Source organism: Bufo gargarizans, chromosome 1, assembly GCF_014858855.1.
Source record: "Bufo gargarizans isolate SCDJY-AF-19 chromosome 1, ASM1485885v1, whole genome shotgun sequence".
In the NCBI taxonomy this organism is placed as follows: Eukaryota; Metazoa; Chordata; class Amphibia; order Anura; family Bufonidae; genus Bufo; species Bufo gargarizans.
Window position 1 is genome coordinate 373,677,811 of NC_058080.1, and position 20,745 is coordinate 373,698,555.

Here is a 20,745-nt window from a genome sequence, read left to right on the forward strand (position 1 = left end):
GCAATTTGCATTTGCAATTTGATTTGTATGCTATATGTAGTTCACAATTGGTGGAACTGTAAATAAACACACATACAGTCAGGTCCATAAATATTGGGACATCAACACAATTGTAACTTTTTTGGCTGTATACACCACTACAATGGATTTGGAATAAAACAAACAAGATGTGATTTAACTGCAGACTGTCAGCTTTAATTTGAGGGTATTTACATTCAAATCAGGTGAACGGTGTAGAAATTACAACTGTTTGCATATGTGCCTCCCACTTGTTAAGGAACCAAAAGTAATGGGACAATTGGCTTATCAGCTGTTCCATGGCCAGGTGTGAGTTATTCCCTCATTTTCCCAATTACAACGAGCAGATAAAGTCCAGAGTTAATTTCAAGTGTGCCATTTGCATTTGGAATCTGTTTCTGTCAACTCTCAAGATGAGATCCAAAGAGCTGTCACTATCAGTGAAGCAAACCATCATTAGGCTGGAAAAAAAAAAATCAAACCCATCAGAGAGATAGCAAAAACATTAGGCGTGACCAAAATAACTGTTTGGAACATTCTTAAAAAGAATGAACGCATCAGTGAGCTCAGCAACAACAAAAGACTCGGAAGACCAAGGAAAACAACTTTTGTGGATGACCCGAGAATTCTTTCCCTTGTGAAGAAAACACCCTTCAAAACAATTGGCTAGATCAAGAACACTCTCCAGGAGGTACAGTACAGACCAAAAGTTTGGACACATCTTCTCATTCAAAGAGTTTTCTTTATTTTCATGACTATGAAAATTGTAGATTCACACTGAAGGCATTAAAACTATGAATTAACACATGTGGTATTATATACTTATCAAAAAAGTATAAAACAACTGAAAATATGTCATATTCTAGGTTCTTCAAAGTAGCCACCTTTTGCTTTGATTACTGCTTTGCACACTCTTGGCATTCTCTTGATGAGCTTCAAGAGGTAGTCATCTGAAATGGTCTTCCAACAGTCTTGAAGGAGTTCCCAGAGATGCTTAGCACTTGTTGGCCCTTTTGCCTTCACTCTGCGGTCCAGCTCACCCCAAACCATCTCGTTTGGGTTCAGGTCCGGTGACTGTGGAGGCCAGGTCATCTGGCGCAGCACCCCATCACTCTCCTTCATGGTCAAATAGCCCTTACACAGCCTGGAGGTGTGTTTGGGGTCATTGTCCTGTTGAAAAATAAATGATGGTCCAACTAAACGCAAACCGGATGGAATAGCATGCCGCTGCAAGATGCTGTGGTAGCCATGCTGGTTCAGTATGCCTTCAATTTTGAATAAATCCCCAACAGTGTCACCAGCAAAGCACCCCCACACAACCACACCTCCTCCATGCTTCACGGTTGGAACCAGGCATGTAGAGTCCATCCGTTCACCTTTTCTGCGTCGCACAAAGACACAGTGGTTGGAACCAAAGATCTCAAATTTTGACTCATCAGACCAAAGTACAGATTTCCACTGGTCTAATGTCCATTCCTTGTTTTCTTTAGCCCAAACAAGTCTCTTCTGCTTGTTGCCTGTCCTTAGCAGTGGTTTCCTAGCAGATATTCTACCATGAAGGCCTGATTCACACAGTCTCCTCTTAACAGTTGTTCTAGAGATGTGTCTGTTGCTAGAACTCTGTGTGGCATTGACTTGGTCTCTAATCTGAGCTGCTGTTAACCTGCGATTTCTGAGGCTGGTGACTCGGATGATCTTATCCTCCACAGCAGAGGTGACTCTTGGTCTTCCTTTCCTGGGGCGGTCCGCATGTGAGGCAGTTTCTTTGTAGCGCTTGATGGTTTTTGTGACTGCATTTGGGGACATTTTCAAAGTTTTCCCAATTTTTCAGACTGACTGACCTTCATTTCTTAAAGTAATGATGGCCACTCGTTTTTCTTTACTTAGCTGATTTTTTCTTGCCATAATACAAATTCTAACAGTCTATTCAGTAGGACTATCAGCTGTGTATCCACCTGACTTCTCCACAACGCAACTGATGGTCCCAACCCCATTTATAAGGCAAAAAATCCCACTTATTAAACCTGACAGGGCACACCTGTGAAGTGAAAACCATTTCAGGTGACTACCTCTTGAAGCTCATCAAGAGAATGCCAAGAGTGTGCAAAGCAGTAATCAAAGCAAAAGGTGGCTACTTTGAAGAACCTAGAATATGACATATTTTCAGTTGTTTCATACTTTTTTGATAAGTATATAATTCCACATGTGTTAATTTATAGTTTTGATGCCTTCAGTGTGAATCTACAATTTTTATAGTCATGAAAATAAAGAAAACTCTTTGAATGAGAAGGTGTGTCCAAACTTTTGGTCTGTACTGTAGGTGTATGTGTGTCAAAGTCAAAAGTCAAGAGAAGACTTTACCAGAGTGAATACAGATGGTTCAACACAAGATATAAACCATTGGTAAGCCTAAAAAACAGGAAGGCCAGATTAGAGTTTGCCAAACGACATCTAAAAAAGCCTTCACAGTTCTGGAACAACATCCTATGGACAGATGAGACTAAGATCAACTTGTACCAGAGTGATGGGAAGGGAAGAGAAGAGTATGGAGAAGGAAAGGAACTGCTCATGATCCTAAGCATACCACCTCATCAGTGAAGCATGATGGTGGTAGTGTCATGGCGTGGGCATATATGGCTGCCAATGGAACTGGTTATCTTGTATTTATTGATGATGTGACTGCTGACAAAAGCAAAAAAAGTGTTTCAGGCAACATTATCTGCTCATATTCTGCCAAATGCTTCAGAACTCATCGGATGGCGCTTCAAAGTGCAGATGGACAATGATCCAAAGCATACTGCAAAAGTAACCAAAGAGTTTTTTTTTAAGGGAAAGAAGTGGAATGTTATGCAATGGCCAAGTCAATCACCTGACCTGAATCTGATTGAGAATACATTTCACTTGCTGAAGACAAAACTAAAGGGAAAATGCCCCAAGAACAAGCAGGAACTGAAGACAGTTGCAGTAGAGGCCTGGCAGAGCATCACCAGGGATGAAACCCAGCGTCTGGTGATGTCTATGTGTTCCAGACTTCAGGCTGTAATTGACTGCAAAGGATTTGCAACCAAGTATTAGAAAGTGAAAGTTTGATTTATGATTATTATTCTGTCTCATTACTTTTGGTTCCTTAGCAAGTGGGAGGCACATATGCAAACTGTTGTAATTCCTACACAGTTTACCTGATTTGGATGTAAATAACCTCAAATTAAAGTTGATAGTCTGCAGTTAAAACACATCTTGTTTATTTAATTTCAAATCCATTGTGGTGGTGTATAGAGCCAGAAATGTTAGAATTGTCGATGTCCCAAGATTTATGGACCTGACTGTATAACTGATTCAATGTACAGTTCTAATCACAATACTAACAACAGGAACATTATATAACTGTCATATTTTTACTCCAGTTATATAACTGTCATATTTTTACTCCACTGAGAGCTATGTTTTTACATTACTCTCAGTGGAGTGAATGTCTCTTCAGCTCCTGTCTCTGGTGAATAATGATTCTAGCAGCTCCTGCTAGGGGAATTCCCAGACAGGCTGTATGTGAGGCTTGCTGTGATTGGTGAAAACTCTTGCTATGTGAGAAGCTGGCTTTGATTGGTCTAGACTTCTGCCCAGCAACAACAGATTAACACTAGACTTTCTGTTGTTTCTGCTGTGTCACTGAGCTTACCTTACATTACAAAATGAATCTTAAAGGCATATTATCTTTTTCTGCTTCTGTGAACACAAAATATATCAGTTATATGACATACAAAACATGATGTCACAGTAAACTCTGCTTTTGTCTTGAACACATTAACATAGGAACTGTATTAAGGTTATTAGCAGGTTTAGCTGTATACACATATAAGGCTATACTAGCAACCTAGGACAGGTCCTAGCTGGCCAGCTACACCGTCATTTAGACAGTTGCCTCACATGCAGTGTTCTTGGCTTCAAAACCCCTCTCAGTCTTTAACAAAAATTAACATTTTATTGAGCCCAAGAGACTTTTAGGTTTACTGTGTATTTGTCTTCTGAATCACGTAGCTAGAGAAATCACTACCTAACAATGGGTAGACCTGTAAGCTTAATGGTGGGTTGTCTGACTCGCATGCAGTGTCCTAGGGTTTAAAACCCAATAATGGGCAAGAGGAAAAAAGGGCTTGTTTAAAAAAAATATATAAAATAGATGATAAAGAGTACTGTAAGTAGTCCTTTTCTCTTTTATGAAAGAGTACATGGGCAGCACTATAGTAAGGGGGGCACTAATTTACTGTATCTTCATCTATTTCCAGGTGACTGAAGGCTATTTTGTTTTCTCTTGTCTTGAAAGAGTCACTGTACAATACAATAATGTATTCTTATTTCTTAGAAGGGTTCTAATTATCAGATCTGTAAATTACTTTATTGAAATTATTTGTCGGCATCCACCCAAACATAAGCTGCAAAGAAATGACCACTAGAGGTCTCACTAGTGCACTGTGGTTAGGCATGGTTCAGCTCCCCCAGCAAATACAAGCAGGAGGAAGTGTGGGAGTGTTCTGGAGTAGCTGATGCTGCAGGAGACTTGCCAGATTCACTTCTTCTTCACAGATCTGCAAACCAACTTATCTTACTGTAAGTATGCTCTCTCTCTGCTATCTTACATGGCTTATACATTGATTCACCTCTTTCAAGTATGTATGCAGTTGCATATTAGCAAGAATCACTATTTGTCCGGTAGTCATGCTGTTTTTACTGTATAGCATCCTCTAATTTGTTGTGCAGTTACAATAATAGGCATTTTAGGCATCATATAAGTCACTTTTTTTTTTTTTTTTTTACCAGTTAGGAGTTACAGCATGCCTATATATTGTCCCTCTTTTCAACCAAAGTCCCTCTATCACTTTTTGCAACGTAATAAAGTTGTCAGAGTTCAGCTCTGAGCCCCTTTTTTACTCATATAGCCTGTATAAGTGGAGCATCAGAGCTCCCCCTTGCTCTGCACTGCATAGCACAGAATACAGACTTTTCTTTACTACCGGTGAATATACTAGCAGTGAGCCCAGTGATGTCACTGTCACAAATGGGCGATCTAAAGCGCTACTTTAGAACCTAGGTGTCATGGTCTTACCTCCTTGCTGTTCCCTTCGTTTGACATGTGCTGGCGGCCATCTTGGTTTCTGGGTTTTCTTGTAGCCTCCCACCCTGCGGCTTCTCCTTCCCACTGGGAGGAGCTGGATGCCCAGCTCATATATATAGGAGGTCTGTGGCTTCAGTTCCTTGCTTGGTCCTCCTGTGTTCACATGCTTCCAAGACTGCTGCTGCTTCTGGTTCCTGATCCTGGCCTCGTCTGACTACCCCGTTGGTTCCTGATTCCGGCTTCGTCTGACTACCCCGTTGGTTCCTGATTCCGGCTTCGTCTGACTACCCCGTTGGTTCCTGTTCCTGGCTTCGTCTGACTACCCTTCTGGTTCCTGACCTCTGTCTCCGCAAGACCCTGCTTCGGTTTAGCCATCCGTTCGGACTTTGCTTACGGCTTGCTCTTCAATAAAACCTTCTTATTTTCCACTTATCTCTTGTTGTACGTCTGGTTCATGGTTCCATGACATTAGGACCAAGCCTTGAATTCTGACGGTACAGGGCCACCCTCGCTACCTACGCTGGTTGCCAGACTTGATCAGCAGGATCACCTGTTGGGTCGGTTCGCTGTGGCGTTGCAAACCCTGCTTGAACGCACGGCTCATTTAGCTTCCGTTGCCGATGGGTCGGTTGTCGCTCCTGGGCCCGCTCCTACTGCCGCTCCGGTTGTTGCGCCAGAGTCTACCCTGACACCTGTTGCTGCGCCTGTGGTGTTTCAGGGTATGACCGGTTCTGCCCCCCTTCCACAGCGCTTTGGGGGAGAGCCAACTCAGTGCCGAGGTTTCCTTAACCAGGTGGGCATTTACTTCGAGTTGCTGCCACATGCCTTTCCTACTGAGAGATCAAGGGTGGGCTTCTTGATCTCGCTGCTCTCGGACAAGGCCTTGGCCTGGGCCAGCCCTTTATGGGAGAACAACAATCCGGTGGTTGCCGAGTTTTCCGGTTTTGTTGCTTCTCTTCGGAAGGTATTCAATGTGCCGGCTCGTGCTGCCTCTGCTGCGAAGCTCCTTATGTCAATCAGACAGGGTTCACGATCCGTAGCTGAATACGCCATTGAGTTTCGTACCCTGGCAGCAGAGGTGGGCTGGAATAATGAGGCTCTGGTCGCTGCTTTCTCTCATGGTCTCTCGGATGCCTTGAAGGATGAGGTTGCAGCTAAGGACCTACCAGTGGAGCTCGAGTCTCTTATTTCTTTCCTGATTTTGATTGACACCAGACTCAGGGAGAGACCTTCCTTTAAGGAGAGCCTGCGGAGGTCTCCTAACAGATTGGCGCCTACGTTTGCTGTCCCACCCGTGCCTCCCTCTCCTCCCACGCCTCCTGGGGATGACTTGTCTGGGGGTGAACCCATGCAGCGGGGGTTTGCTCGCCTGTCCGAGGGGGAGAGGGTACTCCGGAGACGCGAGGGCCGATGCATGTACTGTGGTCTCGGTGGGCATTTTCGGTTGGCATGTCCGAACCGTCCGGGAGAACGCTCGCACCTGAGGTCCTGTCGGGGGCAGATCTTGGGTGGAGTCTCCTCGTCCCCGGTTTCCCGTGTTGACAAACCACTGATCACGGTTGTCCTCTCCTGGGTCGGGGGCTCGGTGACGACCCAGGCGTTGGTGGACTCTGGTGCTGGTGGTTTGTTCATTGATAGAGTGTTCGTTGCCGCCAATTCCATTCCTCTGCAGCCTCGAGGTTCCCCACTGGCTCTTGAGGCGATAGACGGCAGACCCCTTCTGCCGCCACACGTGACTCATGAGACCCTTCCAGTGGGGATAGCCATTGGTGCCGTTCACAGAGAGTCGGTCTGTCTCCAGGTTATTTCGTCTCCACACTACTCGGTGGTCTTGGGGTACCCCTGGCTCCAGAAGCATAATCCGACTTTCGATTGGAGATCGGTCGAGATCCTCTCGTGGTCACCGCAGTGTGGGGCTAGTTGCATCCATGGGCCTGTCAAGTTGCTGTGTACTTCCTCGGACTCTCTGTTGCCTCCTGAATACGAAGAGTACCGGGATGTATTCGATAAGGTGCGCGCGGTTGCCCTACCTCCGCACCGCCCATACGATTGTGCCATAGAGTTACAATCCGGTGCCGTTCCTCCTCGTGGCAAAGTCTATCCACTGTCGGTAGCGGAGAATGAGGCCATGGAGGAGTACGTGAGGGAGGCGCTTTCACGCGGACACATTCGCAAATCCTCGTCCCCGGCAGGGGCTGGATTTTTCTTTGTGAAAAAGAAGGGCGGCGAGTTGAGGCCTTGCATCGATTACAGGGGTCTCAATCGCATCACGATCAAGAACGCTTACCCGATACCCTTGATTTCCGAGCTGTTCGATCGCCTCAAAGGGGCCACGGTCTTTACCAAACTCGACCGGAGGGCGGCATATAACCTGGTAAGGATCAAGGCGGGCGATGAGTGGAAGACCGCGTTTAACACCAGGACCGGTCATTATGAATCCTTGGTTATGCCCTTTGGGTTGTGCAATGCGCCCGCAGTCTTCCAGGAATTCATCAACGATGTTTTCCGTGACCTGTTGCAGCAGTGTGTGGTGGTCTATTTGGATGACATCTTGGTATATTCTGCATCCATGGAGGCCCACATTCTGGATGTCAGACGAGTGTTGCAACGCTTACGAGAGAACAAGCTGTTCGGTAAGCTTGAGAAATGCGAATTTCACCGATCCCAGGTAACCATCTTAGGTTACATCATTTCCGCTGAGGGGTTCTCCATGGATCCTGAGAAGGTTTCGGCTGTCTTACAGTGGCCCCAGCCCAGTGGGCTTCGTGCCCTGCAGCGCTTTTTGGGCTTCGCCAATTATTATCGGAAGTTCATCAGGGACTTTTCCATGCTAGCCAAGCCTCTCACGGATCTGACCAGGAAGGGCAGTAATCCTCAGGTCTGGCCGCTCGAGGCCATCCGAGCTTTTGAGGCTCTAAAGTCCGCCTTTGTGTCGGCTCCGATTCTGTCGCATCCCAACCCTGGGTTGCCTTTTGTCCTCGAGGTGGACGCGTCTGAGACGGGAGTAGGCGCCCTCCTGTCTCAGCGTAGAACACCAGAGGGTCCTCTGCTTCCTTGTGGGTTTTACTCCCGGAAACTGTCTTCCGCGGAGTGCAACTATCAGATTGGTGACAGGGAGTTATTGGCCATCGTGCAGGCCCTTAAAGAATGGAGGCACTTGCTCGAGGGCTCGGTGGTTCCGGTTCTCATCCTGACGGACCACAAGAATCTGACCTACCTCTCTGAGGCCAAGAGATTGACACCACGTCAGGCCAGATGGGCTCTGTTCTTGTCACGTTTTAATTACGTGGTCTCCTACCTACCCGGCTCCAAGAACATCAGAGCGGATGCCTTATCACGGCAGTACTCCGAGCTGTCCGGGGAGGAGTCGATTCCGACTACGGTCATACCCCCGAATCAGATCCTGGCCGCTATTCGCACCAGCCTGACTTCTCCTCTGGGTGAGCAGATTTTGGCGGCTCAATCTGGTGCTCCCTCTGGGAGACCCAACGGCAGATGTTTTGTGCCTGAGGAGTTGCGCACTCGGTTGTTGCGAACCTACCATAACTCCAAGGCCGCGGGGCACCCTGGAAAGAATCAGCTGTCCTGGGCGGTTTCACGTCTGTTCTGGTGGCCTTCTCTACGTTCCGACATCACCGCATATGTAGCGGCATGCTCCGTTTGTGCCCAGAGTAAGTCCCCTCGGCACCTTCCGTTGGGCCTTTTGCAACCCATAGCCACCGGGGAGCGTCCATGGTCACACCTGGGGATGGATTTCATTGTGGACCTCCCTGCATCCCGAGGCCATACGGTCATTCTCATGATTGTGGATCGGTTTTCCAAAATGTGCCACTGTGTTCCTCTCAAGAAGTTACCCTCTGCACAAGAGTTGGCCTCGATTTTTGCCAGGGAGGTCTTCCGGTTGCACGGTTTGCCCAAGGAGATTGTGTCGGATCGGGGGAGTCAGTTTGTGTCCAGGTTCTGGCGCGCCTTTTGCTCCCAGTTGGGGATTCATCTCTCTTTCTCCTCGGCCTACCACCCTCAGTCCAATGGGGCCGCAGAACGATCCAATCAGGCCTTGGAGCAATTCCTTCGTTGCTATGTCTCCGATCACCAAGACAATCGGGTTGACCTCCTGCCTTGGGCTGAGTTTGCCAGGAACACGGCGGTGAACTCTTCCTCTGGGACGTCTCCCTTCATGGCCAATTATGGGTTCCAACCTGCCGTGTTACCGGAGGTATTCTCTCCCCAGGATATTCCGGCTGTGGAGGATCACCTTTCCGTCCTACGTGCTTCTTGGGTACAGATCCAGAGGTCCCTTGAGGTCTCTGCGCAGCGCCAGAAACTCCAGGCTGATCGCAGACGAGCGCCCGCTCCTTCCTACCAGGTCGGAGACCGCGTATGGTTGTCCACCCGCAACCTCAACCTTCGAGTGCCCACTCCCAAGCTGGCGCCTCGCTTTGTTGGTCCCTTCTGAGTGCTTCGCAGGGTAAACCCGGTAGCCTATGCCCTTGCGCTTCCTCCTGGCATGCGGATCTCCAACGTGTTTCATGTCTCCCTGTTGAAGCCACTGGTGTGTAATCGTTTCACTTCCTCGATTCCTCGGCCTCGTCCGGTCCAAGTGGGCAATCGTGAGGAGTATGAGGTGAGCAATATCCTGGACTCACGCCTGGTCCGCGGCCGGGTGCAGTTTTTGGTCCATTGGCGTGGTTATGGTCCAGAGGAGCATTCCTGGGTTCCCTCCGCAGATGTCCATGCTCCTGTCTTGCTCCGAGCCTTCCACGCACGCTTCCCTCAGAAACCGTTCCTTACTCCGCGGAGGAGGGGCCCTTGAGGGGGAGGTACTGTCATGGTCTTACCTCCTTGCTGTTCCCTTCGTTTGACATGTGCTGGCGGCCATCTTGGTTTCTGGGTTTTCTTGTAGCCTCCCACCCTGCGGCTTCTCCTTCCCACTGGGAGGAGCTGGATGCCCAGCTCATATATATAGGAGGTCTGTGGCTTCAGTTCCTTGCTTGGTCCTCCTGTGTTCACATGCTTCCAAGACTGCTGCTGCTTCTGGTTCCTGATCCTGGCCTCGTCTGACTACCCCGTTGGTTCCTGATTCCGGCTTCGTCTGACTACCTTGTTGGTTTCTGATTCCGGCTTCGTCTGACTACCCCGTTGGTTCCTGTTCCTGGCTTCGTCTGACTACCCTTCTGGTTCCTGACCTCTGTCTCCGCAAGACCCTGCTTCGGTTTAGCCATCCGTTCGGACTTTGCTTACGGCTTGCTCTTCAATAAAACCTTCTTATTTTCCACTTATCTCTTGTTGTACGTCTGGTTCATGGTTCCATGACACTAGGGCAGTACTGTAGACCGCCTATTTGTGCCAGTAATATCACCGGGCTCATTTCTAGGTGGAAGTCTCTACCTAGCATACTCGCGTGAAGCCCTTTAAGACCTGTGTGTAAAATGGCAGTAAATATCCCTTAAGGTTTTTTGATTTTTGTTGTAGTTGTGAAGCAGCATTGATGTGATGTGCAACACCCTAATTGTAAATGCACACTATCAGGTTTGCGTGAGGATTTTCTGTGCCAATTTGCATGCGTAAAATATTTGAAATTCTCATGCACACTATGACGATTTTTTTCCGTGCAGATTTTGACCTACGGTGCGGCTTTTAAAATCCCCAGCATGTCAAATTTTTTATTTTTTTCCCTGACCGGATTTTCTCCATTCACTTCAACTGGGAGATTAAAATCTGCATCAAACCGCACGTAAATGTGCACCAAGTGATACGGATTGACCGCATGTATATCCCTGTGAACATCTGCGGATTTCAGTGCTGATTGTCCGCACATAAATCCTCAATGTGTGCATTTACCCTTAAGCTGGGTTTACACATAGTATTTAAAGAGCTTTTGGAGTTCTTTTTTTACTGATGATCTATTCTCTGGATAGATCAACTGTTTGAGAAGGCAGCAGTGCTCCAGGAGTGCCGCTGCCTCCTCTCTGTTTCCCTCAGGCCCATTGACATCATTCATAACTAGTATCGATGGCCTGGGCGCGGCTAAGCTCCATTGCAGTGAATGTCGCGTAGCCGCGCCCAGGCCATTGATACTAGTTATGGGCCTGCGTTAAACAGTGAGAAGGCCGCGGCACTCCTGGAGCATTTCCTTGCTTCGATGCTCCCCTTGGTCATGCTGCATTGCACTGCGCTAGCCTGTGTGTGTTTGAGTTGGTGATGCACTGAGCTTCACATCACTATGCTAGTCGGAGACTTCCTTCCTCCAAAACAGCCTAGCGCAGTGCTATAGACTACCCATTTGTGCTGGTGATGTCACAAGGTTCACTGCTAGGTAGAAGTCTCTGCCTAGCATAGTGATGTGAAGACAGGTACGTCATTGGCTCAAGACAAACACAGGCTTGCAAATGCTCCGTTGCTCCTCTAATTAATATATATATATATATATATATATATATATATATATATAGTAAAAGAATAAAATAAAATAAAAGCTCATATCTGAACCTGGAGAACCCATTTAACACACAGTGAGAAACTATTTTAGAGCACAAGTGCCATATAACATCATTCCACAGAAAGCAAGAAATATTTTTTGCATTTAATAATGCATTGTAAATTATTATCTTAAAAAAATGACAAAAAAATCAATGTTGCTAAAAATCATACCCAAAAACCATCAAACTAAATAGATTTTTTAGATTTTTTTTCTTTTTTTTTTTGCCTGATGCAATTAGCACTACCATTGTTGTATGATGGTACAAATGACATGCAGTTTGTTAAATCACAGTCCTATAGTTGCTTGATTATTGTTTTTATTGTAATATTTTTAAACAGACTTTGAAACCATGGATAGAAAATCAGATGTGTAATCGAAATACGATTAATTACAAAAGGAACTGAAAGAAGGTATGTATTGTATTAGTTATGTAGGGAGACCTCTAACAAGGTAAAATAGCTAGCAAACTGCGCACAAACTTTGTCTTGAAGAGTTGTACAAACTGACAGTTCATTTACATGTACAGATGGTTCTGCAGATTATTTAGAAGAAACCAAATGTTTCCGATAACTGCATAATAATCAGCGGAGAGGAAGGCAGTATTTACATTCATGAATTGTTTCTTCTGTATGGGGATGTCACAGTGCGGTTCACTGTGACAGTTGTGGTCATGTAGGCTGGCTGCCTTCTCTCTCGTGTACTGGCTGCAGGCTGATTCCTGTGTATGCTGGTTGCTTGGGGCTGTGGTCCTCTGTTTGTGCACTTTTTCCTGTGTTTGTGTCTTTGAGCCTTGCTAGGTGCAGCACCTTTGCTGCTGGCCCAGGGGGTTTTGCCATCAGTGGTGTCGCCTGGTAAAGTATTGATTTTTTCTTGCTTTCATGTCTGTCTGCTCTGTTTTACCATGTCTTGCCTGTATCCTTGTTCATGTCAGCCTGGCAGTGCTTAACTGCTTCTGATCCTGTCCTGTATATGTTTTACCTTCGGTAAGAGGGTGTAGCATGTTCTTTGCCTGCCTTGTCTTGTAGCGTGGTCATTTTGGTTTTCCAGAGGGAGGACATTTTAGTCCATGTGTGCAGCTCTGACTAGGACTGCTATGTAACAGCTTCTTCATAGGGTCTAGTTATCTGTCAGTTCTGTCTGTTCGCCCATGGACTAACTCTGCATTGAGAACAGGCATCTACTTGTCTGGTTCTGTGTCTTATCTGGTTCCCATTCTGTATTTTCTGAACTGTGTTCTGTGTTCTGGTTGGGTTCCTGTTCTTGTTCCTGGGTTCCTTCTAGTCTTGTGTTTGTTTGGACCACTGGTGTGTGCACCAGCATCTGTCTCTGCAGGTGAGTGGCCAAGTGTACCGGGACCATCCTGGATGTGCAACCTGGTGAGCCCTCGGCTAAGTTCATCCCCACCACCAGGGGCTCTGTGAAGAACGGGGCTCACTTAATGTCCACCCTCTGGATTTGGCCCCAAGCCAAACCAGTGCACTTGGACCAGTGGTGCTTTTGCCACAGTACCCTTGCCTGCTTGTCCAGTGGTTACTGTCATGTTCGTTTATTACATGTGTAATAAAGTATTCAGTAGGTTTCTTGGTCTTTTATCTGTCTCGTCATGTTTGTGAGACGCTCTTGGGGTCTGCCTGTCCTTCGGAACGTGACAGGGGACAGCCAATCAATACTGGAATTGGTTGTCCATATAGAAATGTATTATTCCTGCACAGCCGAGTGCTGTTTAAACAGGACGATCTTCTGCACAGGAACGGTGATTTTTGGTGTTGGACAGAATGACAGTCATCTGATAAACGAGCGTTTGCTCATTCACCAGGTGATTGCCAGCCCCTTTTTTTTACACAGGCCAATTATTTGCAACAAGCGTTTCTATAAACATTTATATTCAATAATGTATATATTATACAGTACAGACCAAAAGTTTGGACACACCCTCTCATTCAAAGAGTTTTCTTTATTTTCATGACTATGAAAATTGTAGATTCACACTGAAGGCAGCAAAACTATGAATTAACACATGTGGAATTATATACTTATCAAAAAAGTATGAAACAACTGAAAATATGTCATATTCTAGGTTCTTCAAAGTAGCCACCTTTTGCTTTGATTACTGCTTTGCACACTCTTGGCATTCTGTTGATGAGCTTCAAGAGGTAGTCATCTGAAATGGTCTTCCAACAGTCTTGAAGGAGTTCCCAGAGATGCTTAGCACTTGTTGGCCCTTTTGCCTTCACTCTGCGGTCCAGCTCACCCCAAACCATCTCGATTGGGTTCAGGTCCGGTGACTGTGGAGGCCAGGTCCTCTGGCGCAGCACCCCATCACTCTCCTTCATGGTCAAATAGCCCTTACACAGCCTGGAGGTGTGTTTGGGGTCATTGTCCTGTTGAAAAATAAATGATGGTCCAACTAAAAGCAAACCGGATGGAATAGGATGCTGTGGTAGCCATGCTGGTTCAGTATGCCTTCAATTTTGAATAAATCCCCAACAGTGTCACCAGCAAAGCACCCCCACACCATCACACCTCCTCCCTGCTTCACGGTGGGAACCAGGCATGTAGAGTCCATCCGTTCACCTTTTCTGCGTCGCACAAAGACACGGTGGTTGAAACCAAAGATCTCAAATTTGGACTCATCAGACCAAAGCACAGATTTCCACTGGTCTAATGTCCATTCCTTGAGTTCTTTAGCCCAAACAAGTCTCTTCTGCTTGTTGCCTGTCCTTAGCAGTGGTTTCCTAGCAGATATTCTACCATGAAGGCCTGATTCACACAGTCTCCTCTTAACAGTTGTTCTAGAGATGTGTCTGCTGCTAGAACTCTGTGTGGCATTGACCTGGTCTCTAATCTGAGCTGCTGTTAACCTGCGATTTCTGAGGCTGGTGACTCGGATGAACTTATACTCCACAGCAGAGGTGACTCTTGATCTTCCTGGGGCGGTCCGCATGTGAGGCAGTTTCTTTGTAGCGCTTGATGGTTTTTGTGACTGCACTTAGGGACACTTTCAAAGTTTTCCCAATTTTTTTCGGACTGACTGACCTTCATTTCTTAAAGTAATGATGGCCACTTGTTTTTCTTTACTTAGCTGCTTTCTTTCCATATTACAAATTCTAACAGTCTATTCAGTAGGACTATCAGCTGTGTATCCACCTGACTTCTCCACAACGCAACTGATGGTCCCAACCCCATTTATAAGGCAAGAAATCCCACGTATTAAACCTCACAGGGCGCACCTGTGAAGTGAAAGCCTTTTCAGGTGACTACCTCTTGAAGCTCATCAAGAGAATGCCAAGAGTGTGCAAAGCAGTAATCAAAGCAAAAGGTAGCTACTTTGAAGAACCTAGAATATGACATATTTTCTGTTGTTTCACACTTTTTTGTTATGTATATAATTCCACATGTGTTAATAATTTTGATGCCTTCAGTGTGAATCTACAATTTTCATAGTCATGAAAATAAAGAAAACTCTTTGAATGAGAAGGTGTGTCCAAACTTTTGGTCTGTACTGTGTATATATATATATATATATATATATATATAACATTCTCAATTTCAGAGCTTCTCCTATTCTGTAACTTGTTGTCTCTAGATCATACACCAGGTTTAATGTGACAAAATTCTGTATAATATCTATTTTAAAGAAGCACCTTCCAAAAAAACTAGTTGTTGCACCACTTTACACACATTAAAGTGGTTTTCTGGGATTATGATATTGATCAGTGTGGGAATGACAACTGGCACCTCCGCCAATTAGCTGTTTGAGGAGATTTCAGCACTCCTGTAAGGCTACTTTCACATTAGTGTTAGCAGCGTACAGAGGAACAGCCTGCCATATTCGTACTAACGCTAGCCCACGTGTGCCACCGGAAGTCCGCTCCAGCCCCATTCACTATAATGGGGACGGAGATCCAGCCGCAGCACGGCAAACATGCCAAATGGCATCCGGAAAAAAAATGCAGCATGCGGAAGCAGAGGAAGCACGGCAAAACGTTAGTCAGGGTCTGTCCTCCCCAGATCCTAGATTGTCTTTTTTGTCTCTGCCGTTTCAGTACTGTACCTTTAGTAATGCCATAGTGTGTAGCCCAACTTCCAGAAGGCTCCATATTTCATGTATTGCTATGATTAATGGCTCTATTGAACATTCAGAATACTTACAGAATACTTAGTGATGGACGAACATCGACGGGGAAGTTTCGCAAACGCGCGTTCACGATAAATTTTTAGCGAACTGCGCTTTTGCAGCGAACACCATTCACTTAAATGGCAGGCGACTCCTGAAAAACCTTCAGGTCATATTTGCAGCCATCAAATACTTACTAGAAGTGCACAAATAGTCCCACAACATGTCCAGTAACATAACAGAGGGGGATCAATGGCAAAAATTCCCACAAAAAATATGCATTTTAATCAGGGGCCATTTCTATGCATCTTAAAGGGAAACTCTAAAAAGTGTGCTCTGCTGGAGCCTAGAAATTTTTTATTTTAGCCCATGGGATTACGGGCCCCAAAAATTAGGCTGGAGGTACATTAAGCGGTCACTGAATAACAATTTTACTGTAGGCCAGTGAAGTACAGGCCTGAAAAATTAGGCATTTACCTGACAGAAAAGAACAAGTGATTATGTGGCTGGAGGTATATTAGACGGTCAGTGCAGACACATTTTCCTGTAGGCCAGTGGAATACAGGTCCCGAACATTACTCATTCACCGAACAGAAAAGAAAAAGTGATTATGTGGCTGGAGGTATAATAGACAGTCAGAGGATAATAATTTTACTGTAGTCCAGTGGAGTACAGGCCCCAAAAATTATGCATTTACTTGACAGAAAATAACAAGTGATTATGTGGCTGGAGGTATATTAGGCGGTCAGTGGATAACAATTTTACTGTAGGCCAGTGGAGTACAGGCCCCAAACATTAGGCATTTACCAGACAGAAAAGAAAAAGTGAATTTGTGGCTGGAGGTATAATAGACAGTCAGAGGATAATAATTTTACTGTAGTCCAGTGGAGTACAGGCCCTAAAAATTAGGCATTCACTGGACAGAAAAGAACAAGTGATTATGTGGCTGGAAGTATATTAGACGGTCAGTGCATCAAAATTTTACTGCAGGCCAGTGGAGTACAGACCCCAAACATTAGGCATTCACCGGACAGAAAAGGCCTTTTATGCCGCTGTATATACATAAGAAAGGGGCCATTGTTTGTTGTGGTGGCGGATATGTGTGGGCTAACATGAGGAAATTCAATTACACGTGGTCGTCAAAAGTGTTGAATACCTCTGAGATCCATGCCTCATTCATTTTTAGAAATGTGAGGTGGTCCACACTGTTGTGAGCTAGGCGAGTGCGCTTATCGGTCACGATCCACCCTTCTGTCCTTTCAGAAAGGACACTCGACGAGGGCAAGCCAAGAGTTCCATAGCAAATTGTGCCAGCTCTGGCCACAGGTTAAGCTTGCACACCCAGTAGTCCAGGGGTTCCTCATTTCTCAGCGCGTCCACATCGGCCGTTAACCTGATGTAGTCGGACACCTGTCGGTCTAGGCGTTCCCTGAGGCTGGATCTGGAGGGCGGCTGTCGATAGGTTGGCTGCAAGAATGATCTCATATCTGAAGTGACCAACACATCTTTAAACCCCCCTTTTCTTGCAGGCGCGGTAGGATTGATACCCGCACCTGTTTCACTGCGGGTGGAAATTTATCTTCCAGTGCCCGCAACAGCAGAATGCAGCATCTCTCACAGCAAGGCCTGGAAATGCTGCATTCTGCAAAATTGGTAGCAGTGGAGTGCCATGGCTCCTGCTCATCGCCCAGGAGAATGTCGTCCTCGGTCTCCTCCCCCCAGCCACGGACAACACCAGGGATCCCCGTAAAGTGGTGGAAGGTGGAGTGGAGGACAAATTGGAGGAGAAGGAGAAGAGGTAGTATGTGGAGCATCGGAAGTGTGGCTTTGTGGGTTCTGACGGCATTGCTCCCACTGGGCTCGGTGATGGGAGGATTAAGGCGGTCGTACCTAGGTGAGTGTTGGGCTTACCGAGACTTATGCGTTGACAGCACAGGCTGTAGGTGGCAACACTATTGTCAGCAGCTCACTAGATTAAAAAAAAGCCCACACTGCGGACCAATGTGTCGGCATCCTGGGAGCGCAAGATGTGACCGTGCACGGTGATTGGCTCACTCCAGATACATTTGCAGTCTGCTTTTCGCCTCCTGTGCACTGCGAGTTCTGTCTCCTTCTCCTCCTTCTCCTCCCTATCTGCTTTACGTCCATCGACATGTCATCATCGCCATCTTCACCCCCACGACATTAGAGATCTCGGAATAGGCAGCAACAGCGGGGTCCACCCTCCTTGGGCTGATCTGGATACTGTCGTCAGACCGATGGGTGGCGACTGGAGGGGCTATGGTGGTTGTGGTGGTGGTGTCTTTGGGGGTGCACACAGCAGAGAGTTAGGAGGGTGCAGATACAGAGGATGAGGAGGGTGCAGAAGCAAAAGGCTGAGTGAGACAATCAACCAACTCTGGCGCGTCCTTTGACATAATCGCATGCACCTTCTTCAACGTCCCACTTAGGCTCCAGCCTGGTGCACCTGCCTGACCCCTGCCACCTGTGCGGAATGGCCTGCCTCTTCCTCTGCCTTTCAATTTTAAAATGACCCTGTGCCAAAGTCCCTAGAGAAAAGCTGTATTTGTGGAAGCAGGTATATCGCAGGCCTCAATCAGTATTTGGTGAAAGCCGGTATATCACACCCCTCAATCAGTATTTTGTGGAAGTAGGTTGTCGAGTTATATAAAGAAAATACTTTATATACATTTTTTTTTTTTTTATTAACGGATCAAAAGAAAAATTGTGCAAATGATATTGATCCGCAAGGTGGACATATATACACTTCCAAAAGTGCGATCGAGAACCTAGTTATTTTGTGCAATTAGTAAAACAGGGTACAAGCATCTATGCAAAAATATAAATGGTTTAGTATACAATAGTTTAAAATACAATCAAAAATGAATCAATGAAAATTTCAACAATATACAATTAGATGCAGTACCCAGAATTCGCCACTATATAGTGCCAACAAAACACTATTGGCCACGGAGGAAGGAGCAAGTTCATGCTCCGAAACATGTCTGGTGAACAAGTATACCACTATTCAAAACAATATCAGTGGAGCGCTCCAAGAAGAACAAAAAACATATTCACAGCTACCCGACATCATTCCCGGTTCGCAACACGTGGAACGCTGGCAGCAAATTGAGGAGGTGAACCCACTAATAACCTGTGGACGAGCAGAAGAATCTGGAGTAACACTGAGACTCCGCTATAACACATGGCACTCTAAGTTTGGATAACAGCTGCGATCGGAGGTTCTAAATTTAACTGGATACGGGTAAGTCACACATGGAGACAGACAAACCGTGAGTAAATCATTTTACATATTATAAGTGAAATAAGAAAGGAACTATCTCGCAAAGATTGTTTATACCCCAGCAATAGTGAAGTTACGGAGGAACTGTAATTACCGAGGAACTGCTGTGATTTTGTCTTCAAACACCGTATAGAGAATTAAGGAATAATCCCATTGTGGTTATACCAGCGTTGCACTACATTGCACCTTATTACCATTACTGTTGCTACTGTTACTATTATTGCTGACATTGTCGAAACAGTGTTGCTGGAACATTGCTGCAAGTGGCACATAGACATTGTTATAGCGTAATTTTCCTGATGAGATATTGCTAGATTACCGGCACGCTGGAACATTGCTGCAATTGTTATATCTTAATGCTGCTATCATTGCCCATATATATTTTTGGTCGATGAGATATTGCTAGAATACTGGCACGCAAAGACATCGCTAGAATACCGAATTGCTAGAATATCGCACTATATATATTTAAGTTTATGCTATTTCTATTTTTAATGGTTTGAATAAATGTGTTTTTTATCCATAGAAAACATTTTTTTTCATGACCCCATAATTAGAGTGCATGCACGTCACTACTACCACTAAAACACTACTCAACCAACACAAAAATATTATGCAATACGGCTCTAAAATTGTGAGAGATATAAAATCAATGGCTTATGTGCATCAAGAAAATGACAGATACGAGCCCTTGCTCTGCCCAAAATGATGACCATTCTCAGATAATGGCAGTATTGCAACAAAACTTATAAATTATTGACTTGATATCAAACTAAGTAATATAAAGATTCCTAACAGAGTTTCTCCACTATTATCCCCTTTAATCAGTTATATGCATCGTAACTGAAATCAGCAAAAATATTGATGTATCAACTAACGGTACACGTCCGCAAATGAGCGGGTGTCTGGCTAAGTATCAAGCCAGTTAATTTATATTAATACTACATAAAACAAAAATACACATTACACAAGGGTCAAGTGATGTGCAGAGTCTTGGGGCAGTCAGCTCAAGAGTTTTTCTGATAATCCAAATGTTTCTCCAGAGATCTCCCTTTCTTTCTTAGTTTTTTCCTTTCTGTCCTTTCCTTTTTTTCTTTTTGGAATCTGGTTTCTTAACCAAAAAGTTATCAGATGAACACACCTTCCTAGTTTGGAACTTTCCAATCATTGTTGGATGGGCGTGTGCATTGATAAGGAATGTGACGTCATAACACTACCCAGGATGCAATGTTGCTACTGGTGTAGTATTAACTGCTCATATCTCAGTGGCACTGTTGTATAAGCAATAAGCATCATACTATTAAGTGTTAACTCATACATGCATGATATTTTCAATACTACACACCTCTGACATCTGGAGGCCTTGCCTCAGAGCCGAGGGACAAACTTTGATACATGAATGTATACTTTGAGGAACATTGCACCCCTCAATCATTATTTTGTGGAAGCAGGTATTTCAAACCCTTCAATCAGTATTTTGTGGAAGCAGGTATATCACACCCCTCAATCAGTATTTTCTAGAGACAGGTATGTATATAGAACACCTGAATCAATATTTGGTGGAAGCAGGTATATTGCACCCCTCAATCTATATTTTGTAGAAGCAGGTATATTGCACCCCTTAATCAGTATTTTGTGGAAGCAGGTATATTGCACCCCTTAATCAGTATTTTGTGGAAGCAGTTATCTAGAACCCCTTAATCAGTATTTTTTGT

At 45.3% G+C, this 20,745-nt stretch overlaps 1 protein-coding gene across 3 annotated transcripts in view; it reads left to right on the forward strand.

The window, feature by feature from the left end:
• LRRC25 (leucine rich repeat containing 25) overlaps window positions 1-20,745 on the forward strand; it is an 86,743-nt gene that overhangs the window by 7,596 nt on the left and 58,402 nt on the right. The window contains exons 1-2 of one of the 3 annotated variants that reach the window (XM_044284883.1): window positions 4,608-4,623; window positions 11,948-12,019. The exons of the other annotated variants lie outside the window; for them this stretch is intronic. The gene's annotated coding sequence lies outside the window, so the exon portion shown is untranslated. Of the gene's footprint in view, window positions 1-4,607; window positions 4,624-11,947; window positions 12,020-20,745 lie in introns of those variants that run through there. 3 annotated transcript variants of the gene reach the window in all.